Raw genomic sequence first — 13234 nt, 5'->3', positions numbered from 1 at the left:
CAGGGAAACAAGCAGGTGTACACAGTCATTTGAAGAGTGCCAGAAGTTTGGTCATTTGAAAGAGACAATTTAAGGGCCCGTAAAATACTTTGGTCACATCACTTGCTATCCCTGAGACTTTTATCCTTTCTGTGTCTAAATTCCTTCATCTGTCGTAAGGGTGTCCTAATAGTACCTATCTCTTAGAATTGAGAAGATTATATGAGATGATGCTTATCAGGTGCTTGCGATGTCAGCTTTAAAACACTACATGCTAGACTGGTGGCTAGGTGGCCACCTGTCTAATATCCATTAAAATATTGTAAAGCATTGTGCCTGGATCGTGTTTTCTCGGGTTCCTGCAGGAGAAGTTTATTGAGTTCATATTCTCAGTGTAAAATGCAAAGTGAGGTTTTTCATACTAATGTAGGTGGAAATTGGTTCCAACTTTCTGGAAAGGAACTCGAGGACATGTATCAAATCGTCTTAAGATTTTTCCTGGTTCTATTCTAACTGAATAATTCCACTTACAGAAATTTATCCATAGGAAATAGTTATGGGTATATGAGAGGATTTATCTTCAGCATTGCTCTTATTTGCTGTATTCTCCCAAAAAACATCCTTAAACTACAATAACAGGAAGTTAGTTAAATAAATTATGATATAGAAATACAGTGAAATATGAAATACAGCTATTTCAAGGGCTATTTAATGGGGAAACGCTTTCATATTGTAGCATTGTATGAAAAAAGTACAGGGTGTTCAAGATTTTATTGAAAGTTTGTACTAAAAAATGACATTCATAATTATCATGATTCCAGTTATGTGGTTCATGATATATTATGTAGTTAAGGAAAATAGGTTACAAAACAATATTATGGTACAATTCTAATTTTATATAAAAATATATTTCTAGGGGCGTCTGGGTTGCTCAGTCAGTTAAACCTCCAACACTGGCTCAGGTCACGATCTCACAGTCCCTGAGTTTGAGCCCCGTGTTGGGCTCTGTGCTGACAGCTCAGAGCCTGGAGCCTGCTTCAGATTCTGTGTCTCCCTCTTTCTCTCTGCCACTCCCCCACTTGCACTCTGTGTGTGTCTCTCTCTCTCAAAAATAAAAATAAACATAAAAAAATTTTTTTAAATGTTTATTTCTAGATGACATTGGAACACTAAAAATCAGATGTGAACAATGATTATTTCTGGAAGCTGAGATCATGTATGATTTTTTTTTTTAACGTTTATTTATTTTTGAGACAGAGAGAGACAGAGCATGAATGGGGGAGGGTCAGAGAGAGGGAGACACAGAATCTGAAACAGGCTCCAGGCTCTGAGCTGTCAGCACAGAGCCCGACGTGGGGCTCGAACTCACGGACCGCGAAATCATGACCTGAGCCGAAGTCGGCCACTCAACCGACTGAGCCACCCAGGCGCCCCAGATCATGTATGATTTTAATCTCATCATTTATGTTTTCCCGTATTTACTGATTTTCTTTTAAAATGTAAAATTAAGAAAAATTAAAATTTAGTTTTAATTATACAAGTGATAACACACATATATTCTCTGTAATAAAGCATTCAAACAATGTAGAAGTATAGAGTAAAAAGTGGGAAGTTTGTTTTTCATTGTGTTACCTCCAAGTGCCACAAATACCGATTGACGCTTACTAGTTACATTTTTGGGGAATCTCTTCATAACCCTTTCTGGGGGGTTCAGGAACACCACACTGCATTCTCTACACCCTTCTACAGATTGCAAGCCGGAGTGGCTGCTTTCAGCCATTTTTTTCTGGGCTCTTCTGGATGCAGTGTTCGGATGAATGTGAGGCTCCTCTGAGGCTTTTGCAGTCCCCTGGCTGAGCCAAGGAAATAAGATCTCCCTGGGAATTCCTTATGACCCTCCCTTCCACTCTTCTGACCCCAAGGGCATCTGATATTGTGTCCTTTTCTTCTTTCTTCCTCCTCCTCTTCTCTCAATCAAAAATGTTCTCACTTCCTCCTTAGGTGGGTATTAACTGTTGAATTTTCTGTATGTTTGGATTTTGAAATTTTTAGGCTCAGCTGGCCAAGCCTTGGTTTATAAGGGAATCTTTGGAATGATATTCATTCTCAATATATTTTGGCTTTCAAGACTTTGTCCTTTCCTTCTCTTCCCTCACTCCCTTCTTTCCTCTCTTTCTGCTATGGACAAAAACTTTCTCATTTATAAATCCCCTGCCTAACACTGAATCATTTTTTTCATTTTGTATTTTTGCTGAAACAATCCTCAGTCTCTTGTTGAATTGGAAGAAATTCACATACAAGGAAGGGGGGAAAAAGAGCACAGAAACATATTTAAAAAATTTTTCCTTCTAAAGCATAGAATTAAAAAAGGTTGTATTGTACAGATAGATTTTTTTAGGTCAGATTTACAGGTAGTAAATTCACCCTTTTTAGGTGTGCAATCAATGGTCTTTGTCAAAGTCATACAAAATAGTGTAACCAAGACCACAACCAAGATGTGGAACGTTTTCATCACTCCCAACAGTTTCTTCATGTCCCTTTGTAGTCAACTTCTTCCCCCAACCTCAGCCTCTGGCAGCCATTGATGTGATTTATAGTTTTGCCTTTTCTATAATGTGATATAAATTACAGTAGGTAATGGCTTCTTTCACTTAGCATAATGCTTTTGAGATTCATCAGTGTTGTACATGAGTAGTTCAATCTTTTATTGCAAGGTAGCATTACATTGTATGGATATAGAATAATTTGTTTATCCATTTATCAACTGATCATTTAAGTTGTTTCTAGTTTTTTGACAATTATGGACAAAGCTACTATATAAACATTCACAAAAAGTTCTTTCTGTGGACATATATTTTCGTTTCCCTTCATTAAATAACTAGAAGTGGGGTTGCTGGGTAGTATGCATATATGGTTAACTTTAAAAGAAATGTGAGAATGTTTTCCAAAGTGACTATGCCATTTTGCATTATCACCAGCAAAGTTTGAGAGTTCCAATTACTCCACATCTGTAATAATACTTGGTATTGTCAGGTGTTTTTCTTTCTTTTTCTTTTTTTTAAATCTTAGCTTTTCTAGTAGGTATGTAGTAGAATCTCACTGTGGCCTCAGTTTGTGGTTCCCTAATTTTTAATGATGTTTAGCATTATTTTGGGTATTTATCTAACACTGGTATCTCTTCTTTGGTGAAGCACCTATTTAAACAATTTGCCCACTTTAAAAAAATTGTTTTTTTTTTTCATTATTGAATTGAAAGCGTTCTTTATATATTTTGAGTACAAGACTTTTATCACATATGTGTTTTGTGAATATTTTCTTCCAGTTTGTGGTTTGTGTTTTCATTTACTTAGTAATGTCTTTCAACGAACACTAGTTCTTAATTTTGTTGAGGTCCAGTTTATTGATTTTTCCCTTATACAGCTCGTGTTTTTTGTGTAATACCTAAGAAATCTTTGTGTAACCCAAGATTGCAAATAATTTTTTCTGTGTTTTCTTATAGAAGTTTTATGGTTTTAGGTTTTACGTTTAGGTGTATGATACATTTTGAGTAAATTTCTTGTACATGGTGTATGTTAAGGTTTATACTTTTACATATGGAGAACCAAACGTTCCAGCACCATTAATTGAAAAGACTATCCTTTCTTCATTGTATTACCTTGATACCTTTGTCAGAAATCATTTGACCATATACGTATAAGCTTACTTCTGGACTTTATTCTGTTCTGTTAATCTATATGTCTTTCATTATGCCAACACCATACTCTCTTGATTTGTAGTTTTATAGGATGTCTTGAAATAAAGTAGTGTAAATTCTCCAGCTTTGTTTCTCCAAAATTATTTTGGCTATTCTAAGTCCTTTGCTTTTCTGTGTAAAGATAAATATCCGGCTAGTCAATTTCTACAAAAAGAAGTAGGCTGGAATTTTTATTGGGATTGCATTTAATTGATAGATCATATTGGGAAGAATTAATAGTTTAGCAAAATGGAGTCTTCCCATCTATGAAAACCGTACATATGTTTATTCATTTAGGTCTTTTTTTGATCTATCTCATCGTTTTATAGTTTTAGCATACAGATTGGGCACATGTGTTGTTAGATCTATCCGTAAATATTTTATGATTTTTGATGCTATTTTAAATGGAAACTTTTTATTTAAGATTTCAGTTTTCAATTTTTTCACTGCTAATTTATAGAGATGAAATTGACTTCTTTATATTGGCCTTGTATTTTGAAGCTTTGGTAAACCCGCTTATATTCTATTAGCATTTTTGTAAATTTTTGAGACTTGCCTTGTAGAGAGTTTTATTTCTTTATTTCCAGTTTTCTTATGTTACATTGTTTTTGCTGTTTCACACAGGCCAAACCCTCCAGTAAAATATTTTTTTAAAAAAATTTTTTTAACGTTTTATTTATTTATTTATTTTTTTTTTTTAAATTTTTTTTTTCAACGTTTTTTATTTATTTTTGGGACAGAGAGAGACAGAGCATGAACGGGGGAGGGGCAGAGAGAGAGGGAGACACAGAATCAGAAACAGGCTCCAGGCTCCGAGCCATCAGCCCAGAGCCCGACGCGGGGCTCGAACTCACGGACCGCGAGATCGTGACCTGGCTGAAGTTGGACGCTTAACCGACTGCGCCACCCAGGCGCCCCCGTTTTATTTATTTTTGAGACAGAGAGAGACAGAGCATGAACGGGGGAGGGGCAGAGAGAGAGGGAGACACAGAATCGGAAGCAGGCTCCAGGCTCTGAGCCATCAGCCCAGAGCCCGACGCGGGGCTCGAACTCACGGACTGCGAGATCGTGACCTGAGCTGAAGTTGGCCGCTTAACCGACTGAGCCACCCAGGCGCCCCTCCAGTAAAATATTTAATAGAGTAGTAAAAGTAGACATCCTTGATATGAATATTTTCAATCTTTTGAATTATTGTCAGTTTACAGATGGATATGGTGTGTCATTTTTAAAATTTTCATTTCCTTACTACTAGTGAAGTTGAATGTCTTTTAATATATTTATTGACTTCAATTTTTTTTTTTTTTAGAATTGCCTCCATATATCCTTTGTAAAATTTCCCTTCACTTGTTTAGCTTCTCTTATTTGATTTGTACATACTTCTGATGCATTCTGGTTATTAGTCTTGTGCACATTGCAACTATTAAGATGTTGCTCAATTTAATATGGTCAGCTTTGGGATGTAGAAGTTTTAAATGGTATGGAGTCAGAAGTGTCAGGCTTCTTATCCTTTTATGATTTCTGAGTTTGTAGCTTGCTCACAAGGGCTTTTCCATTCCAAGACAATACAAATATTATTTTATAATTTATTCTGACACTTTTATAGTTTTATGTTTTTTCTTTTTTTTTAATTTAATTTTTAATTTTTAAAAAATTTACATCCTAATTAGTTAGCATATAGTGCAACAATGATTTCAGGAGTGGATTCCTTAGTGCCCCTTACCCATTTAGCCCATCCCCCCTCCCACAACCCCTCCAGTAACCCTCAGTTTGTTCTCCATATTTATGAGTCTCTTCTGTTTTGTCCCCCTCCCTGTTTTTATATTATTTTTGTTTCCCTTCCATTATGTTCATCTGTTTTGTCTCTTCAAGTCCTCATATAAGTGAAGTCATATGATTTTTGTCTTTCTCTGACTAATTTCACTTATCATAATACCCTCCAGTTCCATCCACGTAGTTGCAAATGGCAAGATTTCATTCTTTTTCATTGCTGAGTAGTATTCCATTGTCTATATTTACCACATCTTCTTTATCCATTCATCCATCGATGGACATTTGGGCTCTTTCCATACTTCGGCTATTGTTGATAGAGCTGCTATAAACATGGGGGTGCATGTCTCCCTTCGAAACAGCACACCTATATCCCTTTGATAAAGGCCTAGTAGTGCAATATAGTTTTACTTTTTAACATTTAGCTCTTTATAGTCCATCTGGATTTTTTTCTTTCTGTGTGGTGTCAGAAGGATGTAGCTTTATAGTTGTGTAAATGATTAACCAGTTGTCTCAACTCTCATTCAATTGAATATCTTATATTTTCTCCACCACCTTGAAATGCCACATTTATCTTAAAAATTTTTTTAAATATTTATTTATTTATTAAAAAAATCTTTAATGTTTATTTAATTTTGAGAGAGAGAGAGAGAGAGAAGCAGAGAGAGGGAGACACAGAGTCCAAAGCAGACTCCAGGCTCTGAACTGTCAGCACAGGGCCTGACGTGGGGCTCAAATTCACCAACCATGAGATCATGACCTGAGCCGAAGTCAGATGCTTAACCGACTGAGCCACCCAGGGGCCTCAATGTTTAATAATTTTTGAGAGAGAGAGAGCAGGAGCGGGAGAGGGGCAGAGAAAGAGGGAGACATAGAATCTGAAGCAGGCTCCTGGCTCTGAGCCGTCAGCACAGAGCCTGACGTGGGGCCTGAACCTATGAACCATTAGATCATGACCTGAGCCAAATTTGGACGCTTTACCGACTGAGCCACTGAGGCACTCCTCCATATTTATCTTTTACTAAGTATGTTCATATCAACGAAGTTCATATATTAATGAGTGTCTTTCTGGATTTGGATTTTTGTCCCTTTGCCCTATTTTTCTACATTTTTGCTAGTACCATATGATTTATTGTTTGGTTGATTTTTGAGAGAGAGCATAAGTGAGCAAGGGGCAGAGAGAGAGAGGGATGGAGAGAGGGAAAGAGAGTCTCTGGAGCCTGAAGTGGGGCTCGAGCCCACCAACCGTGAGATCATGACGTGCGCGGAAGTTGGATGCTTAACCAGCTGCTCCACCCAGGTGCCCCTAGTACCATATGATTTTTACTTCTAGAGAATTTCCTATGTTTTGCCATCTCATAGAGGAATTCTGTGGCAGTCCTGTGGAGAGGCTTGACTCAACTTCCATTCCGATCTTTTCCAAAAGTATTGGCTAAAGGTCACATTGCCTAGGTTTTCTTGCAGTTGCAGTTCTGTTTGAAATTTAGTTTTTACTTTATTTTTTAAAAGTGTTTGTTTACTTTTGAGAGACACAGAGAGTGAGTAGGGGAGGGGCAGAGAGACAGAGGGAGACACAGAATCCCAAGCAGGCTCCACACTGTCGGTACAGAGCCCATCATGGGGCTAGAACCCATGAACTGTGAGATCATGACCTGAGCCGAAATCAAGAGTCGGATGCTTAACTGATCGAGCCACCAAGCACCCCTGAAGTTTACTATTTAGAAGGCAAAAGCGGAATACAGTATTTTGGAGGCTGTTCTTTACCATCTGTGCTGGTGAGCACAGAGGGAGACACATTTGGTTTTTCTACAGTGATTATAACAGTGGTGCCATTCTCTAGCTCCCACGGTCTGGTGTAGATTGTGTCGAATGGGGGGCATTACGCAGTTAGCAACTTTATGACTCTGTGAGGCAGCTGCTCCATTGGTGGCCTAATTCTGTATTGAGCCCTTGGGAGGTGTCCCTGGAAATTCAGCCTAGGTTCTGTTTTGTTCACCTTCCCAGTGGATCTGGTACGGCACTTAAGATCTAGAATGATTCTCCTTGTGCTAATTGGATGGATTTTGTTTTCTGAAATGAGTCCTGACACAATACAACTGCCATCACATTTATTCTTTTATCATTTGGGAGGTAGGGTGCAAGGAAGACCTAATTATAATAATGTTCTTTGTCGTTTTTGCCTTTTGTACCAATGTATGCATTCCTACCACTGCTAAAATCCAAGTTCACAAACCTTGTGAGGGATGCAAATTGTATTGTAGATTTTGTAGGGAGGTGGATCAGACTAGTGTTTGCATACCTCTTGGTAAAACTTAGGAAAAATTCTGCATAGAGACCTCAGTTTTCCTACCAAAGTTCATCTCAGTTGTTATTTTACAAAATTTTTTCCAGTTCTTCCCCTATAAGTCTCTCTTGCCTTCTGAATCCTTCATTCCCACGTGTCATTTGGTTAAGTTTACTGCAATATTAACATACTTCAGGATAAACAAACTCACAGTGAGATGTTTCCTTGAAAGAAAGAAAAGAAATCACACAGGTGTGCACTGTTTTGAGTAACTGATTTCACAGCATGAGGTTTAGAATTCTTTGCAGTAGTTGGCAAGCGTTCTTTTCAAATTTGCAAAGACCTTTAGATTCCTCAGGATTAGATTCTTCAGGATGTATCTGTGTCAGTTATTAAAATATTGTCCTTACGATCCAAACCTACCCTTGATACTTTGCTTTGTGATGTTGGGGCTGGGACCGCAAACCGCGTTTCCGCTTTGCTAGTCGCTCTCCGCTAGATTCTGTCGGTAGGGGGCACTAGAGGGAGCCTGGACGGTGCAGGCGGGAGAAGGACTTTAGGCTTGCCTTCTGATTCTGAGAGCACCATCCCAGCAGTTTCTTTACACTGGCAGCGGCAGTTATTCCCTTAGTGGCAGCTGAGTCCATTTTGTACTTACTCTAACACGTGTAAAACCATCTTCATCGTGTGTCCCCTCAGAGATCCTGGCTGATGCCCCCAGGGTATTGTCCATCCTGTTCGCTATTGTATCTCCAGCCTCTAGAACAATGCTCAGTTACAGAAAGTGCCTAATAAATATTTTATGAATGAATGAATAAATTTAGACAGACCAGAAATATGGTAGATTTCAAATGTCAAAAAAATTCTCTCCTCAGCTCCTCTAAATCCAGACACTGTCATAGGGGCTTTGCATTAATCTTACTAGAGTAGGCATTCATTGCTCCATTTTTAGATGAGGAAATTGAGGTTCAAAGGCTTAAGTAGATCAAATAACCAGCTCTACTATCTTATACACAACAGAATTGGGGCTCAAACACTGCATCCCATCTGAGTCCTAAACCTGGGCTCTTCCCCCATCCGCTATAATAATTGTGATATTTTAAGGACCCATGGGGAGAATCATTGACAAATTATATATATTCTGCTGTTACACATATACACATTGTATATGTAACAATGGGGAGAAACATTTGTTAGGAATAACACTATTATAATTTTCATGTATCTAATGAAAACTCATGGAAATTGGTAATAAAAGAGGCTTTATAAAGTGTGAGAATGAGTCACAGCATACATTCTGGGGAGTCAGGAGATGTGGGTTCTATTTCTGGCTCTGAGGCTGATTAGCTCTTTGACCTTGGGTGTGTCTGAGGACCTCCTTGTGTCTCACTTCTCTCATCTGCAAGGTGAGGGAGCCGGTCTCTAGGACTTCTGATGCATATACTGCTTACCCTTCTAACTTGGTAATTCTCTCCGTGATATACAAATGAAGGAGCTTATCCCGTGTAGGCAATGGGAACCCTCCAACTGCACGTCAGGTTATAAATAAATAAAAACTTAGACCCACTGTTCTTCCTTTAAAATGTTTGTGTTGCCACTCAGAAAATCTATTCTTAAAATTTCTGACTCTGCTCTAAAAGGAATTCGCAAAAACATTAAGTAATGTAACATTTTTTTAAAAGCTAGATTGAGGCTAAAATGATTTCTTAAGGTCTGTATTGCTTAGAAACTGTCTATTTTTCACATTGAAAAATTGAATGGAAGATTCTGTTTTCTGTTACTGGCATCATGGAAGGATCTACTGAGAAGTTTATTCAGTTAGGTGAATGAAGTAAGGCTTTTTGTTTATTTGTCCTTGAATTATTTCTAAAAGGAGGCACTCAAATATTTTGAATAAATTCCCTCCTCTTTGTGGCTTTGTAACTCAGTTATTATTTGGGGGATCCATCAAAAGGTTTTTAAAAATGACTCAATCTGAGGCACCTGGGTGGCTCAGTCCGTTGAGCGTTCAACTTCGGCTCAGGTCATGATCTCATGGTTCGTAGGTTCAGGCCCCCACGTCAGGTTTGTCTCCTCTCTCTCTCTTTTTAATGTTTATTTATTTTTGAGAGACAGAGACAGAGCACAAGCAGGGGAGGAGCAGAGAGAGAGGGAGACAGAATCTGAAACAGGCTCCAGGCTCTGAGCTGTCAGCACAGAGCCCCACGTGGGGCCCGAACTCATGAGCCATGAGATCATGACCAGAGCCGAAGTCGGATGCCCAACTGACTGATCCACCCAGGCACTCCCGCTTGCACTCTCTTGAAAATAAATAAAACATTAAAAAAATGACTCAATCAATTAAAAAGAATAGTTGCATCACAAATTAAAATCAGTGAAATCTCTGTCCATTAGTTGAGTATGTGGGGCGGGGGGCCCTTGACATTCTCATGGATTTAGGGATCTCTGGAAACTGTGAGCACGGTAGTGTATGGGTAAATAAAGATGCTGTCTCCTTTCCCCCAAAGGTGCCATTTCTCTCTCCCACCTACAGGGGAAACAGTGAAAGAGAGGAGGGCAGAATGTCAGTACAAAGAGCCCTGGACTGGGACTCGGCAGACCTGAGTTCTAGTTCCACCTTGGTCAGGGCTTTGTTGTTACTTCGGGCAAGTGACCATGTTTCTCAGGACCTCGCCTGTGAAAGGAAGATTGGACGAAAACTATGCCTGAGACCCTTTCTGGGTCTACTAATATATGACTTTAGAACTGAATTTTGGAAACAGTTGTAGTCCAAAGGAGACTGGACGAAGGGAGGCTAGTTGAAGAACTTGATTCAACAGAGGGCTCTTATGAATAAGGAACACTTGAAACTGAATAGACAGCCCCCTACAGCCATGTGCTTCCAGCAGATAGGCCATGGCACACGGCTTCCTTTGGCTGGCATCACGTTCCAGATAGGTAAGGCTGTCCCGGGTGATTTTAACGGAGGCCTAACTAGGCTTTTCCAGAGGAGTCAGGAGAGGGTTTTAATCTGGTACAGGCTGTTTGACTAATTGGCTTTGCACAGCTTGTCCTGGGAGTAGCAGAACAAGAGCCAGTTCTCCCAGGAGGAGAAATACTATTTGTTCGAGCAGTTATATTTAATAACCTAAGACCTCTTGGGACAGAGGCTGATATGAGAAAATGTTATTTATTCTCCTTTCACAATCCAAAGTGTCACATTCTTCTAGGTCAAAGTTGTGTCTTTCTTTTCCACCTGATTTGAACGCAGATAATTTCTATCTTAGTAACCTCCAAGAATCCTATCCAACAAGGACAGAAAGAGAAAAAAAAGGGCTATAGAAAAAATGCCTTAGGTTACACATTTTCAAATCACATGTTTATTGAGGTGTTGATGCAGTAAAACCAGTGTCCAGATAATGGTTTCATTCATTCTAGACTTTCAATCTATTTGTTGTATTATAGTTAGTGATATTGAAGAGTCCTGAGCCTAAGGGGCCTTTAGAGACATTCCTGAATATTCTCAATTGATAGGTATGCTGAGGAATGTGGAGATGATGTGATTTATTAATGGGGGACATCTAAGGGACTGATTCGATTTAAGCAGTAAGCAGCTTTTTTTTTTTTTTTTAACATTTTTTATTTATTTTTGGGACAGAGAGAGACAGAGCATGAACGGGGGAGGGGCAGAGAGAGAGGGAGACACAGAATCGGAAACAGGCTCCAGGCTCCGAGCCATCAGCCCAGAGCCTGACGCGGGGCTCGAACTCACAGACCGCGAGATCGTGACCTGGCTGAAGTCGGACGCTTAACCGACTGCGCCACCCAGGCGCCCCAGTAAGCAGCTTTTAAGAGAGGGCTGCAGGAAAATACAGGACCTGAATACAGTTGAAACGAAAGCTGAAGACTAAGCAAGCATGAGTTGCTGTGCCTAAATCTGTTAAATACCACCTTAGAATAGTGGGCAGCTAAATGGAGCCAAACTGTCCACAAACATATGTCAGTATATGTAATACATGTATATGTATTTAACATGATGAAGGTGGTATCCCAATCAGTGGGAAAGGAGGTATATATATATATGAGTTACATATTATATATACTTAAAATATATTAATATTTATTATATATTTATATGTATATTTATATTCTCTATGTTTCTAGGATTATAATATTCACATTATAATATTAATATGGCCTATGAGCCCCTGTTTTCTCTGAGAGTGTTAAACTTAATCTGGCTAATTCTCGGTAACTCAGTCACTTCTCCAAGAACTCAGTCTCTCAGGGCTTTTCTTTCCTCTGTCTTCCCTGCACACCGGGCCCACCTAGTTCCTCCACGGGGTCAGGCATGGCCTTAGCGTGGGAATTCAGTCTCAGAAGTGAATCCTTCTGCTAGCCCTACCAAGGCGAGGCTTGTCAGGTGGTTGGCTTCTCTGTCCACTGTGTCTACTCCGAATGTCCCTGGCTGAGGAGCTCTCTCCCTCCTGACTCGGGGCAGCCTCACTGCCGCCTCTCGGGCTCCGCTGCTCACGCCACATCCCTGCCCCAATCTGCCCTTGCCCCGGCCAGGCCCACCTTCCATTTTCTGTTACTTTCCGCAGGTCTTTTTTTTTGGGGGGGGTGGGGGGGGCAGCTACGGAAAGCACCCAGATCTATCACTCTCTCGGGCCCTCGTGGGGAGCTCTGTTCTTAAACCCACGGTGCTGCCATTTTTACTCTAATGTGGCTGCTCCAAGTGGCTCTGGGCACCTGAATGCTGAATCCTTGGAGTGTTTGTCCTTCACAAACTCATCTGGGTTTCCATCCTGGGGCTCTTGTGTTTGGCTCCTAGCTCCTCCCAGTCCAGAAGGGATTCTTACTTCCGTTCTTATAGGTCTCACTCGTGCTTCTGTACCCTCTGCTTACTAGTTTAAAATCTGTGCTTCTGATCTTCCAGGGTTTTTTTTTTTTTTACCTCTTGAAATGAGAAGCTCTTGAAAGATCAAAAGGACTTTGTCTTCAAGAATGCTTTTTCTACTTTGGATTTGAAAAGCCTATTTTTATACTCAAAGCCAAGAATTTGAATATATGTACATATATATGTGTGTGTGTATATATATATATATATGTATATGTATATGTATATGTATATGTATATATATATATATGTATATATATATACACACACACATATATATACACACATATATATATGTATATATATATACATATACACACACACATATATGTATATATATGTATTCAAATATATTAAAAATATTTTATGTAAATACGTGTGTGTGTATATGTATGTATGTATTTATCATTTTGCTTGTTTGTTTTGGAGTTCCCCCCTCCCTCTCTGGTGCAATAAGCCAATGTGAATTTTAGGTAATTATAAAAAGAATGACACTAAAGATCATATAGATAAATATAAATGTTTGGTCTCAGGATAAAAATAAATTTTTTCCTAAACTTAAAAGTAACAGAAGAAATTACAAGAAAAATGC

This window comes from Panthera uncia, chromosome C2 (assembly GCF_023721935.1).
Source record: "Panthera uncia isolate 11264 chromosome C2, Puncia_PCG_1.0, whole genome shotgun sequence".
Classification (NCBI taxonomy): Eukaryota; Metazoa; Chordata; class Mammalia; order Carnivora; family Felidae; genus Panthera; species Panthera uncia.
Note: the sequence above shows the minus strand (reverse complement) of the source record.